Genomic DNA, 22,282 nt, shown 5'->3' with positions numbered 1-22,282 from the left:
AAGGATTCTACATCCGCAGTGGCTAAAAAGGTTCCTTCTGGAACTGCGCCAACAGCAGGACTTTGTTCAGGTCAGTGGTACTGTAATTATAGCTGAGTTTAAAATATAGAATAAAAAGATAAAAATAAATATATACATATACATATACATATAGCATTGCTTGAGCTAAGTTTTGGGACAACGTTCTACCAGTCCATAAGAAGTAATAAAACTATCTTGGTTTCTTATCATGCATTTCTTATTTCTGTGTCTCAGGATATTTAATCTCATTTTTTAACTAGGATCCTTATTAAATGTATTTGTATGAACTGAGTGTGCAGTGTTATTGTACTTAAAGTGTATACTGGGGCCTTTTATTATGGCATAAGGATGTAACAAAGTTTTTTCAGTTGTGTACAGCCATATTGTGTGTGCTGTATTTGCCCTTTATAAGTGGGTACATGTGCCACACTGTTTGTGCATACATGGGCATGCACCGCCCTATTCTAGAGCCTTCATGGAACTCTGCACTTAAGGCAGGTTTAGATTGATTTGTTGTCATCATTATTTTTAGGAGGAGAACTTTTTATTAGGGTATTTAAACCATGCTATCGTCTCAAGACCTTCCTTGGAAGAATGAATAGCAGGGCATACCGTGGTGCTCTATAAATTTTTGGCAGACTAGTAGTTGTACCCCTATAACATGCGCCAGGGGAACTTGCGCCACTTTATCATGGCACACACCAGGGAACCTTGCACCACTTTAGTACCAAATACACAGTAGGTTCACATGATGTTACAGATGAACTCAGGAATACTTTATTTACACTCAGCCTTGCAATCTTTCCAGAAACCATGGTCACACATTTCCCCAATTTAATGCACATAAGGTGCCCCAGGTCACTGGCCCCAGCCGGATGCCTACTTCCCTGCTCCTTGCTTCTGGTCAGGGACACTGTACCATCTTTCGGACTTTCAGCACAGGGGTCAGCCTTGCATTTGAGGCCACTAAGCCCCACTTAGCTTAGTCCTTCTACCACTGGGTCACTATCTGAGCGAGATACCACTGGGACACTGGCCCCTTCCTATATTCTTGTTAGAGCCTTGACTACTCGTCTCACTAACCTTTCACTATCTCTCACTCTTGCTTGACTATGGCTTCAGCAGAGGGACTGGCTGACATTGCTGGAAGATGCTGTTTAGCAAAAGCTGGTGATCCATAGGTAAGCCATCTTTACCTAATGACTTAGAGTCTATGTAGCAAGGATATTCTAACCATTATTTGACAGTCAATGTCTCCTGTACCCAACACATAACAAATCTCTTTGCTGGTGACAGTGTCACTCTGCATTTCAGATATGAAAAAATGTATAATATTGGATTTTATAAGCACCTAGCACCTAGTCTTGGCAAGCTGTTGCTACAGCAGAACCTCCCCATCTTCCAATGCCTGACAGAGAATATTGGGATTATAGGAAAATCTAATATGCAATGCATAGAACCATTTTTTTCCAGCACAGTGAAGGCAATATGATTGACTTAGATTGTTGTTCAGGAGGCATTGTCTCCTGGACCTGACACTCTAAAGGGATTCCGTCATGATTTTTATAGTCTAGTTTTATTACTAAATTATACTTTGTACATTGCAAATAATTCTTATAAATTTTTTTTTAGTTGTAATATTGGTGTGTAGGTGCATTGTACATAATCTTCAGCTTGTAGAAAGAGCCAGCACTTCACAATGGAATGGCTTTTAGGAAATGGCTATTGTTTCTCTTACTCATTGTAACTAAAGGAGCCATGACTTGGGTGTGCCGGACTTGGATTTTTACTATCAAGTGCTATTCTCATATCTGCCATAAGGTGGGAGATGGGATGTGATTATTGTAAGCAAAACGTGTTAGCGAGTTGTTATCTTGCTACCTTACCTTTCAGCAATGGCATCAATGCTCTGAATCTCTCTTTATTTCTTAAGCCTGGACCAGCACAGTGCACATCTATTTGCTGGACCCACAGACAAAGTGCAGTTCATTCTCATAGGCGGAGGGTGACTTTTTTGTTTAGGGAGGCTAAAGATGGGACATACATAGACTGCCCTAAAGCTAATGTGAGCTGCTGGTGTAAAATATGAACCTCCCAACTACCTCTTGCAGTTCCCACTGACTTCCAGGGATACTGTGCAAAAGTAAGGATGGGAGAGCTTTTTTCACCCTAAAATGCTGTGCCTTAATTGGTCAATTTTACTGTCTGTCAAGAGAGCTATTCTCTTATTGGAGAAGCCACAAGAAGAAAGATCCAATCAGAGCACAGCTGATTACAACAGAACCGGAGCTTGCAGGAATGCAAGAAGATTTCCCTGATGTTAAGTGCAGAAACTCTGTGGTCCCCAAGCCAAGCAGGTGTGGAGAGACTCAGCCTCCCCTAGCCTAATTGAAAAAAACACCTATGTTCATTCTGTCAGGTCTTAGTTTCTATAAATCAGATAAAAATGCATGTTAACTAAACTTATAAGCAGTTAGCATGAGTTCAAACTAATATGCAATGCCCAGAAGATTTGTAAAATGTAAAATTTGTAAATGAAGCTATTGAAGGGTTAAAAGAGCCACACATGCAGTGGAAACATTTCTGTGAACTTTATGTGACAAAAAGTCACATGATTTTAAGGATTCAGATTCAGTTTGGCCACGGATTCGGCTAAATCTGAATCCTGCTGAAAAAGGCCGAATCTTGACCGAATCCCAAACCAAATCTTGGATTCAGTGCATCCCTACATAATATATGCAAAGTAAATAGCCAATCAGACATGTCATTGATAGCCTCCAGTAGATAACCTGTATTATTTATAAATAATCTGTATATATAGTTACATAGGTTTGAAAAAAGACCAGAGTCCATCAAGTTCAACCCTTCCAAGTGAACCCAGCACAAACAAACCTATACTGACCTATATATACACTTGCATATATAAAATATATATATATATATATATATATATATATAACTAACTATATGTGATGTCTGTGAGTGTATGTGCATGTAGAACTGCCCTCAAAAATCTTGGAGCCGTGTACAAGTTATTTTCTGTTCCCCCATCCCCCAATAACCCAAGGACGTTTTATCAACATTTTAGCCCACGTATCTTTATATGCACCACAAAAAAGACTAACTAACACTATTGGGGAACTATAAGGGGCCCAGTGAGACGTGACTGGCAAGCAGCTGCATTATATGTGTAGCCCTTTCTTGGCACACTCACTTATTTTGGGCTGTATACTTGCTTAGACAGGAGATTTGGTTTCCTTTGCAGATAAAAGGTACTGGGAACTGGGATTTTAGCACAGTGCCTCCACCTAGTGGACACTGAGGAGCACACCTCAAGGGGATTTCCACTAGGAAATAATCACACACAGTTTGCAGCAAATATCAACTTTATATAACGGTGTGAAAATAAAATAGCATTAACATGCAAGCAGTAATAACCCTGATTTGGAGACCTGTGGGGTTTTAGCCACTACTGGCTCAGTCTCTCTGAGGATTCAGTTCCACTCTCCACTCCTGGATGAAATACCATTTCATAGTTCAGTCCTGGCAAAGTCCCTTCCCCAGAGCTCTTTTGGTTTCCCCATGTAGTGCTACCTGCCCCAGGGTACACACACAGGATACTTTAAATACCTTTCCCTCAGATGGATCACTCAGTGGGATCTGCAGGTAGTAGAGGCATCTAACAGCAGTGTAGCAGATCTCTCTTTACAGGCTGGCACTGAGCAGAGCTTCCCATCAGCATCACAGTCACTGCTTACTGGATCTCTCTGTCTCAACTGCTGGCAAAACAACAGGGGCTCCCTTATAAACTGCTGGGCCCACAGCTGATTTTTGGCTCCAACCCTAGGCACACCTTTCTCTCCCAACAGTGCACTGGGGCATCCAGCCAATCGGGTTCCTCCCCAGTCTGTAGCCGGGCAGGATGATGTCACAGACTGAGATACAGGGGAAAGAGTTCTCCCCTACATTTGTTTATAGAAAATGTTTTCTTCTCAAAGTTCAGGGGCCCAATTTTGTTGTTGTGGGGCCCAATAACTAGTCATTCCACTGCTGAAAAGTTCATGTATGAGATCATTCATATAATTTAGTAAATATATCCCAGTATAAACAGCTAATGTTTCTCTATAATAAGTAGTTTAATTAATAAATGTGCTAATTAGTCAGTTAGTTAATTGGGAGTCAGTGGAGTTTGCCCTAAGTTAAGACCCTTTTCACCTTACCGCCCCTGTCATGTTGCTTAGCTTGTCATTGCTTGATATGGAAGTTTCCAGGTAAGTTTTGTAAGCTCCTACACAAGTCATGCACATTTTTAAGTTTCTATTAAACTGATAAGAATACGAATGTTATGTAAATCTGTGCTACTCACCCAGGACCTCACCTTGTTTCGAAATTCGACCAGATCCCTGATAACAGTCCCCTCTGTACCCCCACATGGCAGCACTGTGTCAATGTATGAGTAAGGTTAGAGCATCAGAGAAAAGAGGGTCCCCCAACTGACAATGAGTTTCAGAATATATGCATGTGCCCACATGGGTTACTCTGCCCCCCACCCCCCCAACACAATCCTGAAAAAATAATAGGGCATGTTAAAGGAGTCCACCATCATTCCAAGGATGTGTGAGGGAACAAGACAGGCACACCTTTATGAACAAGGCTGGTAAACTTTTACAGTCCTCAGTTCCCTATGGATACCCATTACAAACCCAAAAGATGCCACTGTTTTTGCCATTGGTTCTAGGCACTCCATATTTATCAGTGTTTGCTATCATGCATTTATGTCTGATGTAACCAGAACCAGGACCTGACAAGATGAGCTGCAGATCAGTGAATTGTGCTGGGCCCGGCCTGAGGAGGTAAAGAAGGTAATTGGGTTACAACAACTATCCCCAACCAGTGGCTCGGGGGTAACACGTTGCTCACCAACCCCTTGGATGTTGCTCTCAGTGCCCCCAAACCAGGCGCTTATTTTTGAATTCCTGACTTGGTGGCAAGTATTAGTTGAATAAAAACAAGATTTACTACCAAATAAAGCCCCCTGTAAGCTGATAGTGTGCATAGGGGCTGCCTAATAGCCAATCTTAGCCCTTATTTGGCACCTCCATGAACTTTTATGATGCTTGTTTTGTTCTCCAAGTCTTCTTACATCTGACTGTGGCTCATGAGTAAGAAAGGTTGGGGACCCCTGGGTTACAAGATAGGGTCACACAGGGCTGATTCTCGGCAAGCAGAAAAACACTTGCTGAGAATCAGTCCCTTTGCACCTGGAAACACTGAACCTGCCAGGTGTAGGCACATGCGGCCGATATCTGCCAACTAACGCGAGACTTAGCAAATTTAAAAAATGTTGTAATTTTTGCTGCCTTACTTCAGGGGGCGCTGCCGCGAGTCTCTCAACTCACCTTATGGCAGCAGCACCCAACTAATCATTATCTACCCACCCCTACATGCTGTAAACTATCCCCAATTTGAGTCTCAGCAAGGGGGTCACAAAAGGGCCAGAGAATGGGTGTTAGGGGGGCACAACTGGAAAACACAGCCCTGTCTGTAGCTTGGTCTGCTAAGAAACATTTAAGCATTAAATAAACCCACTAATTTGGATTCATGTAGCTTAGTTACCATAAAGCACAAGGTACTGTTTTATTATATTTAAAAATTAAAATTATTGGTTTAAAATGGGCTCTATGGGAGATTGCCTTCCTGTAACTCTGAGCTTTCTGGATAACAGATTTCTGGATAAAAGATCTCATAAATGGCAGACCCACTAAAAGATTTCTATTTTCACAACAATGGCAACAGGGACAATCACTGGAATTGCACATTTTATTAATATAAGTGATCTTGAGTTTTCTTTATGACTGAAAAGTCCTTTCTTCAAATGATAAAAATTGCTTTTTAAGGCTAATGTAGCTCTTTTGGGCAGGGCTGTCTTCACCTCTTGTATAGGTTATTGATTGCTTTAGATGTTACTCTGTATGTCCAATGTATGTAACCCACTTATTGTACAGAAAATATAATTGCCATGCATTTGGGTCACACTGTGCACCTAATATATAGCAGATAATGATTTCCAGATGGTGAGCACCAAAGAGCGAAAGGAACTAGGCTAAGTTATCTTATAATTTTTTGCCAATAAAGATACAGGTGGTAGGCCTGTTGTGCCCTAGTTTGTGCTTCCTAACTGGCATGTGTGAATGCTACATGATGATGAGTTAGGATATGGGGAAGAGGTGGGAAGGGAGATGCTTCTGCCCACCACTTAAACAGAGCACTGCCAACTGGAGACAACGGTTTTTTTCAAGAGGGTAGTAGCCACAGGACTCTGTGCTCCAAAATCTACTGTGGTGGCCTGTGGTAATTCTGCTAACGCAAAAGGCAGTACATAACCCCTTTGGTCTTTTTCAGCCTGGAAATGCACACTAGAACATTTTCTGGGACACTTTGGAGCCACCACCATGTAAGGCCTTCCAAATTTACTATCCCTTTAGGCAGCACATTTGGGGGCGTGGCCCACCACCCACTGAAGGTAGCTCATTGTTATATTTTAAAAATGGCCAGAGAGCCCAAAGTTGAAGTTTTTAGGTGTAAACTAGATGTTTTAGGTGTAAACTAGAAGTTGCTGAGCCACAAAATAATGATCGACAGGGAAGAGAAAAGTTTGGCCACTTCTGGCACCCAGGTCTATTTCCAGTGGTAGACTGGGGTAGCTGCACCTAACAAGAAGTCCAAGCCAAGGGCCCACCATTGCCACAGCCCCTGCCCCTAATTATTGCCCTCTACAATTCACCCCCACACACCACAGTGCACAGTATGACCAGCCGTCAGTGAACTTTGGTTTCTCCCAGTGCCCCAGCAGGCCAGTCTGACCTGCTTACTTCTACTCTCCAGGTAACTTATAAGGGCTCAGTTATGACCCAGAGGTGGAGTTGCGCAACTTTAGGCACAGTCATCTTGCATCCCAAGCTCCTTGCGTTTCCCAGCTCCTCCTGCAAATTGTATGCAGTGCGCCTGTTGACATAGGGGATCCCTGGAGCTACCACCACCACCCTCTAAGTTGGCAGTAGCTCAAGTGTTCCCACAGCAGCCTGTCAACTGGCATGGCAAACTGGCATTCAAGGAATCAGACTTAGACGTCATTTTGAAACTGCTGAAAATGACATCCAGGGCTGGATTTTAAATATGTGTGCCCCTAGGCCCCTCACAGCCTCCACCCGCCGCTGTTTGCACCCCTGTGTGCTCGCTCCCTCTTTCCCCTCTGGGCGCTCGCACCCCCCACGCACAGAGCTTGCCTTACCCCCTTACCAATGGGTAAAAGTTCACCATTTGATAAACATGCCTCTAAAAATTATTGATGCACCAAATCCATTTTTTCAGGTTTGCCCGAACCCCTGAATCCACTACAACGGACTCGGGCGAATACTGAACTGAATCCTAATCAGCAGATTCTAATTAGGATTTGGAACGCGGCAAAATACTTTCAACTTCCTTGTTAACATGAAAAAAAGTCATGTGATTCTTAGGACTCGGATTCGGTTCGGCCAGGGCCGTGAATTTGGCTGAATCCAAATCCTGGCCGAATACTGAACCAAATCCTGGATTCGGTGCATCCCTACTAAAAATCCCATAGGAATGAATAGAACATGGGCGAATTTCCTTCTGGCGAGCTCTAATCTAACAGTTTGTGGCTGCGTATCATTGAAACAGGACTGTGCTCATATTAACACATCAGTGCAATTGTGTCAGGCGCAAAGCCCCCTCGCTTTCACAATACTAGCCTTCCCACACACTGTAATATGTTAAATAAAACAGAATTTTACTCAGAGCCTAGTTGAACACAACGCCACAAATTGCTGTACTAAAGTCTCATGGGACATCGCAGCGCTGGTTACTGATATGAACGGGAGCTGCCATACTGTCAAAGTAAAATGCTATACTATCCCATGTTCCAGCTAGAATTCATCTTTCACACATTGCTCTCGCTTGCAGAGTGGAAAGTGAAAGTGACACAACCAACCCCGAGTGAGGGCAGAGCCATGTCTGATGCCCCTTCAGTACCAAACAAAGGGCAATGCTTTGCACCACAGGCTCATCCACAGAACCACAGGCTCTGGCGTCACGGAGGGGCGGGGCCTGGGTGCTAGTGGGCGGCGCTAGAGGCAGCCGTGGTACTGCAGTGAACTGTTTAGTTGTCAGCATTTATTGGGACTTGTGAGCTTTCCCAGGGAGAGGGTCGCGGAAACCCAAGCAGCCCCCCTATTGGATTCATGCAGAGTGGGAATTAGATCTGCAGCAGCAGCAGCCAAAGGGGAGTGTAGCCCTGCAGCCCTGGGAGATCTCTGCACTGGGGTCCCAGTTACTGCAGATATGTGACTTACTGAGCCACACACCGAGACCCCCCTTCGCAGCCTGCAATCTGCATCTCATTGTAAGTACTTTCTTTTCCTATATATTCCATCAGAAAGTGCATAGGCTTCTGCCTTTAATCAGTCACATTGCCCTACTGCCCCCCATTACAGTCACAGTGCCCCCCATATTCTGTGCATGACTTTAACCCCTAAACTAATGCAACATTTTCTTATGGTTAAATTCTCTCTTTTCCTTGCCTTGCCCCTAATAAATGTAATATTGTTTCTATCTGGGAGTGCACTGCTTCTAATACCTGTGTATGAGAAATATACAAAGAAATATACTAATAAAATTGATTTGTTTATTAAGAGCTTCCAAGTCAGTGATACATTTGATCTATATGAATATTATGTGTATAATGTTTATAAATGCTGTGATGATTAAGGTTGCTGGCTTTAGTCCTGATGTGAATTGGAGGGAAAATATACACAGACACACAAAAATTGTTATTGGAGGCTGTTTAACCCTTACATTGTCAGACTGGGCATGGAAAAGACTCCAAAATGTTGTATCCGCTTCCTCGAGATGAATGGAAAGGGACGATCTGTGAATGGGGACTGTGAATTGAATGGAAAATGCTTGTGGGTTAAACGCAGGAAGAATTTATTGTTGGGGTATGTATGCACAGCCTGAGAATGTGGAGTCGCTGCCTTGGAGAAAACAAGAATATGTAGTGCGTGATCCGGCATAGCTCTATCTAAGAATGGAAAGCTCAGGGGGACATGGTATGTTAGTAAAGGACAGGGGGTAATATGATGACTTGCTATGTACCGTTTCTATAGCCACAGCCATTTCTGATACCAAACAACCCCAGTGAGAGCTGAGGTTTAAAAGGACAGTGGCATTTTATTGTTGTTGTCGTCATGTAAATGTGCATAGTGCTGTGTTTGTAAAATTTTTTAATGACAACAATATATATTGTCATATACAGTTATATACAGAAAGGTTCATCCAGCTTAGCAAAGTTATATAAGCCTTGTCCTTTGTACATAATCTCATGTCAGCTACTCTCCTGTCGTGGGCTGGAATCCCTGCGGGGTTATGGTGAATCATAAGGATTTGACTTGTATGTTAGTTTTCATACCTTAGTAATGTTACCCCTTCAGTAATAGTAAGTTCTGCGTGTTATTGGGAAGGGAGGAACAACAAAGTTTGAGTGGGTAAGAAGACTGCAGGGTACTGCTTTCCTCAGCCTACTGAGATACTGCACAGGCACTTTCCCATGTCCCAATACACTATCACATCAACAGCCCCACTGCAACATTTTAAGCCCCTCAGGGGTGTAATAAAAAAGGGCAGCACATCCAAAGTTAGCTCAGAAGGGGAGGAAGAGTAGAGTAAAGCACTATTTGGGTTCATGACTCTGTAATATATATAGATAGATAGATAGATAGATAGATAGATAGATAGATAGATAGATAGATAGATAGATAGATAGATGATAGATAGATAGATAGATGATAGATAAATAGATATGTATTAATTATATGTTGACATTGTGTGTAAGTTATCACAGTGGGCCCTCGGTACTCCAGGATCCTTCAAAAACCATGGCCCTTGACATTTATCACATTTCAAATCTGAATTGTACCTTATATTTAATACACAAGCCAGAGCTGTGAGTGTGACCCTGCAGTTACCATTTGCCATGGAAAGCTAGTTACAAATTTTTGTGTAGGACACTAACCATGCTTAATGTAGTGTTTACTAGCCATACCAAATATGCAGCCAGGCTAGACACAGGTATAGCAGAATAAAAGCTAGAGGCAAAAATGAGTGATATGCAAGACATTTTTCTTAATTCCCCTAAAAATGTTTCTAGATGACCAAGATTGTACACCAGTGTGCATTGCCTCATAGACAGCATGGTTTTTATTTTAGATGCAGACAGATTTGTTAATTATTTATCTTAAAACATGCTTAATAAAGGAATACATTGACCTGGGTTTACAAGCACTAGTAGCAGTCTACTATTCATTACTCTCCTGTATATCTGAATTCTCCCCCTGTGAAGGTTCTTAGAGCCAACCTAGGCTCCAGGTTTTGTTCCTACGTGACTTTACTAGGACATCAAACAGGGTTACCTTTGAAGTAGATCAGAGTATTTTCAAGTACTAATGCTTTAAGGAAGAAGAGAAGAGAAAACCTCCTTATAAATGGGTATAAGATTTTTAAGCACCGGGCAAGTTGATTATATGATTTCTTCCTTGCACCAATGCAGTTCCATATTCAAACAAAAGGCATGGTTTTCCCTTTGCTAAAGTTTGCAAACAGCAAGGTTTTGCAGCAATGGTGAAGCAATTGAGACTTTGACTCCCCCATGTCCCAATTTTACAAGCGGCTGCATCACAGAACAGACTGTTATTTGTAACCTGAGATACTATTGTAAGTGTTTACATGTGCTGCTATTTTATAAATAGTACCAAGCTAATATAAAGCTTTTACTTACTGAGGATAATTTTACGTGGAACATCACAACTCTTAAAGGGATGTTACCACACAGATTTGAAAAATAAGCAGACCAAGCATGTAGCACGGCAAGCTTCATTTGCAGCCACACTGTGTCCCCTAAACAGCTACAGGTCTGGTCACTGACCCATGCCACTGCATAAACTGCCTCTTTATGGGAAATAGGCAACTATTATACAGGTATATAATAAACTCCATGCCCAGTATTATGCCAGCTACCAAGTCATTTATTAAATGTAGGTAATAGCATTAAATTAAAAGGTTAATATACAGACAGGGTTTATCCAGCTGTATCATTTTACATTTCATTATATTATAATATAAGGTTTCTGTGCACAGAGTATCCCTCTCTATATTTGTGTTTGCATTTATCCATATTGCTTTGACCAATACACACAGCCAGACATAGTTCAGAAATCTTGTCAAATTTGGAATTGAATTAGGAGAGAAACAGAATTATATAGTTCTCTGTTCCTTTTGCTGAGGCGAGCAGTACATCAGCTCACACTCACAGTCATTTACCTGATTTAATGGCCTTTATTTGAAATCCTTGATTAAGCAGTTTACTTGTCCTCCATATTCATTGAAAGCATTGTGTACTTTTAGTTTGTGTTTGAAAGTGGGATGAAGTGCAACACATTGATCATCTGGATTTCATTGTTAAACAGTCATCACAAGACTGATGTATAGATATATAGTAAACTGTGAATGAATGGGCAGTCATCCATGGGGACATTGGTTCAATACTAACTCCTTGGGCAAGTCATTGAATGTACTTGTGCATCAGGCAACCAAAGCTTAGGTTGTAAGTCCAGGGAATGATTTTTGCCAACAAAATCCTTCTACAAATGCAGTCACCCTGATCATTTTAGGCAAAATTAAGATAGCGCTGATTAAACAGTCTCACAATGAGCCGTTATCCCAGATTTCTACTCCTGGCCCATGTGGAAGAGGTTAAATAGTTCCAGAACACAGCAACAGCGAGGGGTCAAAAGGCAATTACCCTGAGGCTTCTAACAGCCAAAAACAATCCTAATGAGCTAAGCATGCATGATGTCTCCGTGGCGTTCGCAATAAAACCGAACCCACGAGTGCAACAAAAGCAATTCCCTGATGTCAGAAAGATTTCATATTGTGATTAGTTTGCTATATGTCTGTCTGCATTCAGTAATGATGGAGTTATAGATCCAATCCACAATATGGAACACATTGTGTTTTAACCCTTGTCGCTGGAACAACTCTGTATGTAGCAAATCTCTGTTACTTTTTTTAACCCTTTATTTATGTAGCATGGACACTTTCATGGAGCCCTTTGCAAAAACTTTTTATGGTTCATTTATGTCCCTGCCCCAGTGGGCTATGTATAAGGTTGTCAATTCTGGGGCATCCTAACTCTTATGATACTAGAATGTACACCATTCTATGTAAGTTGTTCTGAAACAGCTGGAGGACCACAGGTTGGACATCCCTCCAGTATTTTTCAGGTTTCTTTATAAACTGAAGCACAAATATATGGGATTGCATTTATTTAGGCTGCATTTAAAATAAAAAAAAAATCCTAATCACCTGGAAACCGCAATGTCCATGAATGTCCCACTGGGAGATTTAGTCACTGCGATTTTTAAAAAGCGAGTTCCAGCAACAAGTCGCTCGCTTTGTCTCTAAATAAAGAACAATATGAATCTCCAGTACATAAACCGACGATACTACTTTGAATTGCATATTGTTACAAAGAAAGCATTGCCATTCAAAACTTTTGAAATCACTCAAAGGAAAAGTCATTGGGCGGGAAGTCGCTGCGATTATTTGCAAATTTCCCAGTTGGAAATGCCGGGAATTATGAAGTGCTGACCTGAGGGGAATAGAATCGCTCCCTTGTTGAAATTTCTAGTTGGACTCTCTAGTAATCGCTTGAAAGGAAAAGACGAACAACGTCGCTGGAACTTGCTTTTTAAAAATCGCAGCGACTAATCTCTCCATAGGACATTAGCCTGTATGGATTTGGTAAGTGAGACTGTACCATTTGAGCAGTTTTCCTTGAGAGCATATGTTGAAGCTTGGCCAAGAAAACTAGAAGGATTCTTAATGAGGATTAAGTCATAGACAAATGCATTATGTCCATTGCAATTAAAAAGACAGGGTAAGCTTCTTAAAGAGACGCTGTAACATCATTTTTCATGTTCCCTAAGACATTGTCTCATGAAAATAATAAGAGCTGAATGTGTATTTATTTTGTTTTTGTGTTTGTTTTCCTTGCTTCTCTAATTCAGGTATCAGTTATAATGTTGTGTATGCAGCCATTGTCTTTCTGGATGGCTGGCCGCAAGCTCCTTGTCACCTGCCGCTGTCCTCTAATTGTGTTTTAATCCCATTACAAGAAGCCAGAAGGTTATAGCCTTCAATGTATAACATGATGTTATCTGGGACTCAGTAAGCCAAGCTGTGCCACTAATGGAGCCTTCCATAGAATGAAAAGCTTCCTAGGTTTAGCCTGTACAGACAAATGGCACACATCTATAATATACAGAAAATATAAGGTTAGGTGATACCATTTATTGACTAACTCAATTTTTACCTTCTCAGTTAGCCAATAAAAGGTATCACCTAACCTTACATTTTCTCCATTTTTTCAATGGCTAACACAGTACAACATCTTAAAACTAAGATAATATATACGCTTTACAGTCACATGTCATTCATACATTATGGCTCCAGCACTGGCGCTTCCTTGAGGGACTGATACATAGACCATTTACCATTTCACCATTTATAAAGTCCCGTTTGTGCTCCATTTTGGTTTCTTGGTTAATGTCCCATAGTGAGTACAGTTTTGCAGTATAATCTGTGAGTATGTGTTTTTTTTCTTGATAAATCCAGCAGCACTCCTTCCCCTTCTTCAGGATACTATCATACAGGAGATTTGTTGCTCTTTCTTGTAAAAGGGGACCTATCACCCTAAGAAATAATTCCAAATCCTTTTCTATCATGTTAGTTAAGCAAAATAAATTTTACTTAAGCTATACAAATAATTTAAATTGTGTTTCCTTCAGTCTTGGAATACACAATCACAGCAAGCAGCCAGGTGCCATTTTGGGGATGCTGTTATTGAGGCAAGCTTTGTATAACACCAATATCTTGTGACTGCACCATCTAAGTGACATCTAGGAAGTGCTGAATGGAAAGTGAAAGTAATTGTAATTAAAAGCCTGAGCTGTCAATCATATATTGCCTGCCCACCTCTATGCCCCAGGCATAGAGGAGGGGCAGGCAATATATGATTAACAGCTCAGATTTTAAAAAACCTTTATAACAGGTAAGGATGATTTAATAAAAAATGAATTTCATGTTTGCATGGACTTTTGTTATACAGCTTTTTATGTGCGGTGACAGGTCCCCTTTAATGAGTATGACAGCATCTTACTAGAGAGAATGCTCTCTTATCTTGTAGCTTGTTATGTGTGAAGACTCCGGTGTGAAGGCTTCAGTTCTCCTTGGAATAATTGCTGCCGGTAACTGGAGAACCAGGACTAGGGTTTATTGCAGAGAGCCATAGCCATATTTTATTTCTCTATCTTCCAGATGTTTATGTGTTTAGTGAACACATTGTATTCTTGCTGTTTAGAGCCTGATAGACCTGGAGATAAAGGGACCTTACCAATTATTATAACATTATCAAATGACATGTGATATTGATCAGAATTATGATGTAATTCTCCATAGCATACAGGGATGCAACATTAATTCATCAGTTCAGAATGATGTGTTATATTTATGCTGCTTGGGTCCTTATTTAACATTTAATGTTGAGGTCACTGTGCCATTTGAAAGGGTTGTTCACTTTTAGCATGATGTGGATTGTGAAATTTGTGGATTACTTTTTTTGCTGTTGTTGTTCTGCAGCTCTCAGGCTTGAATTTCTAACTGTTATCTGGCTGCTAGGGCATACCTACCCAAGCAACCACACAGTTTATTTAAATATCAGCAACCAAAAGTAAAAATAAACAAAACGCCTTGGATTAATGGCACATCGATTTCAGTCCTCCGTCTCTTGTATGAGTGTGTATTGTGATAGACACGGGATCAGTATGTTAGCACACACGTAGTAGATTTTGGTACAAAAAATACATCCTTTAGTGTTTCTGCGCTGAATTCCACCCTGTGCTTTTCAGTGCGCAGTGGAACAACCCCAATGCCATTGGCCTTGCCATAGATTTAAGGTGGCCACACATGTGGTGATCTGCGATCTTTCATGCGACCATCGGTCGCACACAAGATCGTCAGACCCGCCACTAACCTTCAGGGCTGAAATGGCAGATAAGGAGGTAGAAACAATAGGATTTCTACCTCCTTCTGCCGATTCAGCCCTGACGGCAGATTTTGCTCAGGCGCCTTCTATGGCGCCCGATCAAAATCTTTAAACCTGGCCGATATCAGCAGCCTCCTGCGATACCGGTCGACTCGCCGACTTGCCATCCACGCACCGAATATCGTACAAAACGAGGTTTTGTACGATATTATCGGTGCGTGTATGGCCAGCTTTAAGGTGGCTATACACAGGCATATTTAAGCTGCTGGGTTCTTATCTTATCTTATCCAAGGGGTTAAGAATGCTCAAGGTCACACATCAGGCAAAAGTCAAGGCAGGCAGCAATCAGCGTAGTCAGAAACACAGTAGAAAATCAGTAACAAGAAGATCAAGTCAAATCAGCAATTTAGGTGCACCCTGGAACTTCACAAAGAAAGGCCTATATTTAGGTATTAAACTCTGGTCTTCAGCATCTTTGTATTTTGAATTTTCACATAATTATGTCACTTGGTGGCTCTTCAGCAAAACAGCACCACACTGCAGCTATGGATGCTACCATCTTTAGAGAGCAGAGCACCCCTGACAACCACGGCGGCTCAGTGATGCAGCCCTTGCTCCAGCTATTTGTATTCCCTTCATTGTAGGATGCCCACCCAAGGTGACCTCAGCAAACAAACAAATCTGACCATGTTTGGCAACTTTACTTTTTGTTGCTGCGGTCACTGAACCCAACAAACAGATTTTTGTTGGGTTCAGTGACCCCAGCATTATCAATTACAGCTCAGAAAGAAGCAGAAAAGGAAGTCTTTTACTTCAAGAAGCAAGAAAATATAATAGTAACCTGGAAAAAGGGACTTAAAACAGGTAATTAATCAGATACTAAAAGTTTATTTAAAGTTGACCGTACCATTTTATGCTGGTGGGGGGGTTATGTTGAGGTCACTGTGCCATTAAATGCTATTTGACTCTGTGCTACAGAGCAGTAGACACATATGGAGAATGATGAATGGATAAGAAACCAAATGTACTGCTTAGGGCAGTGGCACATGGGGAAGTCGCCCCATGACAAATCTTTGTTACTGTGGGCTCTCAAGGAAACTTTTGGCGACTTCGGGAAAACTAAGTGATGCGAATCCCATCCCACTGACAATTTACATTCTTGCTGGTGAGACGGCATTGCAGGGAGAATAGTTGCCCGAGGTGACAAAGATTTGTCGCGGGGCGACTAATCTCCCTGTGTGCCACTGCCCTTAAGGACAATATACTCTACTTGGTTTTATTCAGAACTGCTAAGTAAGTGAAAGTAGTAAGTGAAATATGAATTCCATCACTGGCACTTATGGATGGTTGTTGCTTCCCTTCTGCTTAATTGTATAACAACAAACTAATATAACTAAATAACTAAGCCACAAATTAGGACTCTTATCTTTTGATGCTGCTGTTGTTTAGTTATGTAACACAGGAATAAACAACAAGTAAGAGCGCCCCACAAGGTACTGATGTAAAGCGACTGCAGATCTCTGCATCTCATCAGGAGTGTGTGTATCTGCATCAAATCAGCGCATTATTAATTCAAGTCTGATTAGTCGGCTAAACCAAACCCCGCTGTGAAGGGGGTCAGAATTTCTATAGAATCTCGGATCCTGAGCCAGAAAAGAGTCAAGTGTTATTATGCAGGGCGGGGAGATGGAAAAATAACCATTCCATCTCCTGCATACTAAGCAGATAGTCTTTGTTTCTCAGCCTTGAGGAAGCAGATGTCTTCTGTACGTCTGAGATGGAAAGTCATTGAAAAGAGCCCACCTTACTGACAGGGGACAGCATATTAACTGCAATAACACTGGTAATAGGTTTGGCAGGCACTGCTAATTTATCCCCTGGCGGGGACATGGTTGATATTCACGTCTCCGCATCTTGTTATCTGTTAAAGAGAGAGAGGATTTTTTCTAAAGACAAGAATGACTAACACAGAACCTTAGGGAGACGCAATGAACTTCTTTGTCACTCACATCATTCAGTATATTTAGCATCAACATAGGAGGAAAAATAGGGGATTTAAGATAGGCCCTGGCATTTTAAGTAGAGGTCCAAACATCAGCCCAACAAATAGTGACTGTCTATGGCATCTTACAGCAGCCCCTCTGGCAATTGCCAGAATCCACAAATTGTCAGTCCAGGCCTGCATGGGAAATACTAGTATGAAGCCTTTCTCCCGCACTTTACTGTCAACTTAAGAATCAGTTTCATTCTCCATTCATAATATGATACCCGTAGAAATCACTTTATGATTTTCTTGAGCCACCAAAAGGATTCCTGTGAAAGCAGACCAGTGTTGGTATATATATATATATATATATAGAGAGAGAGAGAGAGAGAGATAGAGAGAGAGAGAGAGAGAGAGCATTTACTGAGTTGCACAGTCTCCTGCAATAAAGAAAGTATTCTATTCAGCTGCATTAAACAAGCCAGATATAATTCTATAGGGATGCAATGGAGATTCTTTACTTCCCCCAGCAAATGGCAGCTGTCCCGTGTGGCTCTCGAAAGTATGGTCCCCAGGCCTATTGTATCTGCTTGCATCCCCCATAGAGACAGCTCTACCGGCACCCAGTAGGTTAAGCAGTGATGCAGTGAAACTGCTGAGCTTTTGTTATTGGATTGTGACTTTTTGTCCTGCTGATAGAAGGGAAGACAATGTCCCATTGAAATACAAACAGAGGGGAAAACAAGCTTGATAGGCAGAGTGTTAATGCTTTTATATCTCTGTAAACAATGGTTAACCAGTTATGGCATGTGGGGAGACCTCTAGAAACACTGCTTTTTATTACTACATCCTTAGTTCTCTGTGCGACCTCTGCATTTGTGTGGAACGTGAGAGTGTGGAAAGAAACTCTCATTGTATTTATCTTCCTCTCCACGGCTTTATTATTTTCTTTCATTTGCCTAAAGTTTTACTAAGAAAAAGTAATCATTAATCAAGCAGCCTTCTATGCAAAAACACAGCCTAGCAAGTAAATTAGGGGGAAAAAAGTAGCAATGGAGAATAACAGATATCGGAGTAAAGTTTGCCTAAAACATTTGGTTTTGGCTTAATAGCCCCTGCCACCATTGTGCTATTCATGCTGTTTGTGCATAACTTTTTTCTAGAGATTTCTGTATTGTGCAAGAGCCCAGGTTGATTTTTATTTTTACTTGAAATGGTTAACCTTATTTTGCCAAAATAACCCATACAAAGCACAGATTGTGCGTCTGACCGTCCTTACAAACACTAACATGGACTAAGGTGCGTATGCACAAAAAAGCCAAGACGTTTGCAAACGAATACTGGGAAATGGTGGGCATACCATCTCCGTGACACCCAGAAACCCTCCATTCGGTCACATACGGTATGGTTGGGCCATGTATGGGCACATTAATGGCTTCCTGGAATTTCCACCATAGGTTAGTTGTAGATTTATAGGCATTATAAATCTCTTTGATGTCCTAGAGCAATTTAAGGTTAGCCTGGTAGTTCATTAACTTAGGACACAAGAGAAAGTTACAGCTGGGGCAAATTTGACCAAACTGCCCCACTGTTTAATTATGACCCATGAATATTATTAGTGTTTTCCATTACATGTCTTATTGATGTGCAAACAATATCCAACAGAGGTAATACCTGTGTGCCAAGTTTGTCTAATTCATAAAGACATATTGGCTTATTAAGCATCAGCTATAAATATAATACAGAACAAATATGTAATACACACCCCACTTGTCATTTATATAGGTTATTTATAGCAATGCATGATGGCTGTTTCATATGAAAGTGATACCGGATTACATGGCAGTACAATAGGCAAGTGGTTATTCAGTATACTCAATAACACAAACTACAGCCAACCTTGGCAGCTGCACATGCCACCTAAACATAGGGGTTCTCTATAGGAGGGGGGAAAAATTGAAAAGGTGACCCTCTTTTTGACCCTCCCATACCCCATCCTTGGGCATAAATTGTTAAACAGCGCACTGCGGACTGCAGGTTTACAAAATACGAGGCTGTAATACCAGGTAACCAAACTATCAGCATTTATTAGCATTTACCTGAATTTGGAAGGTAAAACATTTAACATAAACACTTTTGTAACCTCTGCAGGGCACTTACTGCCACAAATCACCCCCAAATACAGTGTCCTCTAACTGGCATCTGCCATAGGCCTGGGGTTAGCAGGGCTCTGCCTGTGTTCCTTAGGTGATGTGGAGATGGCAGTGCATGTCAGATGCACAAGGCTGTTCTCTGTACAATGCTTCTTTGCCACCTAGCAGTGTAATGAGAAATGGACAAATTCTGCATCATATAGCTTATGAAATGAGAATACATTGAGGATTGCTTTAAGGTCATAAGAATGTTCATATTGCTTCTGTACAGTTGGTCACTTGTAAAGATCGAAAGCAAAAATCTCCCCGAACAGAATAGGCAGTGAACGTAGATATGGTATACCGCAGTTTTTTTAGTCTTAACCAGTACTTTCCATTTGTTTTTATTTAGTGATTCAAGTATTTACTATACTTAAGTATGGGGCAAGAAAATTATTTCACCCAAAAAGGTCAGTGAGGCTCTTGGGGGGGGGGGGCACACATGCGTCTTAGAGGGCCACGTCTTGCCTACAGGCCTCCAGCTAGACAGTCTGGTTTAAACAAGGGCATGCAGGAATACGTTATATACAATACATAGGCTTATTTTTCTGTTTTGCTTTATTTGGGTTTCTGGACTTTATAGTGCAGGTATGGGACCTGTTATCCAAAATGCTCGGGACCTGAGGTTTTCCAGCTAAGGGATCTCTCCATAATTTGGATCTCCATAACTTAAGTCTGCTAAAAATAATTCAAATATTGAATAAACCCAATAAGATTGTTTTGCCTGCAATAAGGACTCATTATATCTTAGTAGGGATCAAGTACAAGGTACTGGTTAAAATTAGAATTATTTGCTTATAATGGAGTCTATGGGGTCTTTCGGTAATTCAGAACTTTCCAGATAACGGATTTCTGGATAAGGGATCCCATACCTGTATAAGTAAAACAGAGCAAACTTCTCAACAGAGCATATAAAAGAGTTTTGTTAGAGTTTGCCGATATTATGAATTTGTAATGGAAAGCTTCCTGCTGATGGATCCAGCCAGCTGGACAGAACCCCAGAGATTACTAAGAGGCAGGCACTCCTTGATTTGGTTCTGTTGCCCAGTGTGGCAGGAGCAATAGAACCGAGCAGAGACGCATGAGGAGATGCCTCCTGCATCAGTAGCTTTAGTTTCTGGCGCTCTCATTACAGTTTAAAACCGCTAATGTCATAAAAATAATTCATCTACATTACAGAAGTGCCCAGAATACCACTTTTTATTATAGCACATGTATAGTTCTGTAACAGATTTCATACAGCAAAATGGAAGGAGTTTGTCAGATGAGCAATGCGTCAGTCTGTTACAGTTTTTATTTTGCTTTTAGCCATGGAAACGGAATCCTGAAATAGTTTGGTCACAAGAGGGTTCCGTGTTTTGAATAAAGTAGTTATTACACTGGCAAAAGTTCACAAACATTTACACTTAAATCATTGTGTATATTCCGCTACAATGACACATGCCGGTGTTGATTTATGCCAGTAATTTGTTCTTTTCAGAGAGGGATTTTTAAAGCTTCCCAGGCACTTGCAACAAAAGCAAGAGAGATATATATTAAACCTGTCTGAGCACTTTGTTATATGAAAAAAAAATATTGAGAAGGGCTTCTTTTACTTAGAGAGAAACAGGGGCAGCTGTACTGTTCCCCACATGCTGTAGTTTGAGGATCCCTGTGTCAAGGGGTCACAACAAATTATTCTCCCTGCCCCCAAACTGCTGTTTTGTGCTCAACTAGCATTATTTATAGCATTATTTAGATAGGGAGTGCCAGTGGGCACAAGGTCCTCTGGAGCCTCTCTGCACAGCAAATTCTATGGGTGCAAATATTCAATGGATTAGTCCCAGTGCTCTTGCATTTGAGGGATTAGTAAATGTTGCAGAGGGCTGCTTTTTGTAATTGCCCTCTATTACATGTAGTTGAATAAAGATATAGAAACATGAGGGTTCGCTTTTGTAGTCTTTTGGGAACAGTTGCAAGAGCTTTTTAGATTGGGCCAATTGGGATACTAAGTTTGAGTGCTTTACCAGCAAAGCCAGCGAGTTTGCCCTCTCTTACAAATACCAGAATGTTAACTTAGCCAAGAGTTAAATATGTATATATACATTTAGTAAATTGTTGGCTGTGGACTGCAATGCAATCCTTTTAGTGGTTATTGTCTGCCGTATTGATAATAAAAACAACACGCAGCCTATAATATGATAACGACTCACTGAAATATGTATTATTCATTAGGAAAACTATTAAGGCAATCTCTTCTGACTAAATAGCCTGTAATAACTCATTCGTGTTGTGCAGTTCTATTACTTTATCCCTTGTTTAAAAAAAAAAAAAATCTTACTAATAATAATAATAATTCTGCTGTTAGTATTATTTCTTATGATCTGTTGCTAAACAGGCATTTTATTGTTAAATACAACAGATTCAGTGAGCAGGATTGATGGTGATTAGTGTGAAATTTATACTTAGGCCTGACACTCTGTAATGAAGACTGGGGGCATGTGAAACAAATAACGCTAGAAGATGGAGCAGGAATTGGCGCTATAGCGCTCCCAGCATCCCAACAACAGCTCGTCACTGAGATAGAGGCTTCTGCTCAAAAGTGGTTGAAGCCTAGAATTCAGGTAGAAGGTTCCACTGAGTGAAATGTCTCTATAGAGCAGGCCATAGAATTGATTTGTGAGGCCCATTGTGAAGAAGCCAGAAAGAAAACTAGAGAAGGGCATGCCTGGGGACGTGCAGCTGCATAGGGGACAGGGAAGGGCAAGTCACTTGTGAAGTTAGAAGGTTAGTGCAAGGTTAGGAACACTCAAGGAGAGCAGTAGAGTTGGCAGTTAGGACAGCTGTAAGGGAAGGGATATGGGGCTGGTGCTGCAATCAGAAAGTAAAATGAGAATAAGTGATATGTTTGCATACAAACAGGGTGGT

General features: G+C 41.1%; 1 protein-coding gene across 3 annotated transcripts in view; it reads left to right on the top strand.

Annotated features, from left to right (window-relative positions):
- Positions 1 to 8,173: 8,173 nt before the first annotated feature.
- Positions 8,174 to 22,282, top strand: part of gprc5b (G protein-coupled receptor, class C, group 5, member B) — a 54,934-nt gene continuing 40,825 nt past the window's right edge. Inside the window, exon 1 of one of the 3 annotated variants that reach the window (XM_004917963.3) lies at positions 8,174 to 8,443. The gene's annotated coding sequence lies outside the window, so the exon portion shown is untranslated. Of the gene's footprint in view, positions 8,444 to 15,998; positions 16,064 to 22,282 lie in introns of those variants that run through there. The other 2 variants (XM_002932212.5, XM_031893709.1) reach the window with 2 other exon arrangements.

The sequence above is a fragment of the Xenopus tropicalis genome, chromosome 9 (genome assembly GCF_000004195.4).
Source record: "Xenopus tropicalis strain Nigerian chromosome 9, UCB_Xtro_10.0, whole genome shotgun sequence".
In the NCBI taxonomy this organism is placed as follows: domain Eukaryota; kingdom Metazoa; phylum Chordata; class Amphibia; order Anura; family Pipidae; genus Xenopus; species Xenopus tropicalis.
This window is presented reverse-complemented; position numbering and strand designations above follow the sequence as displayed.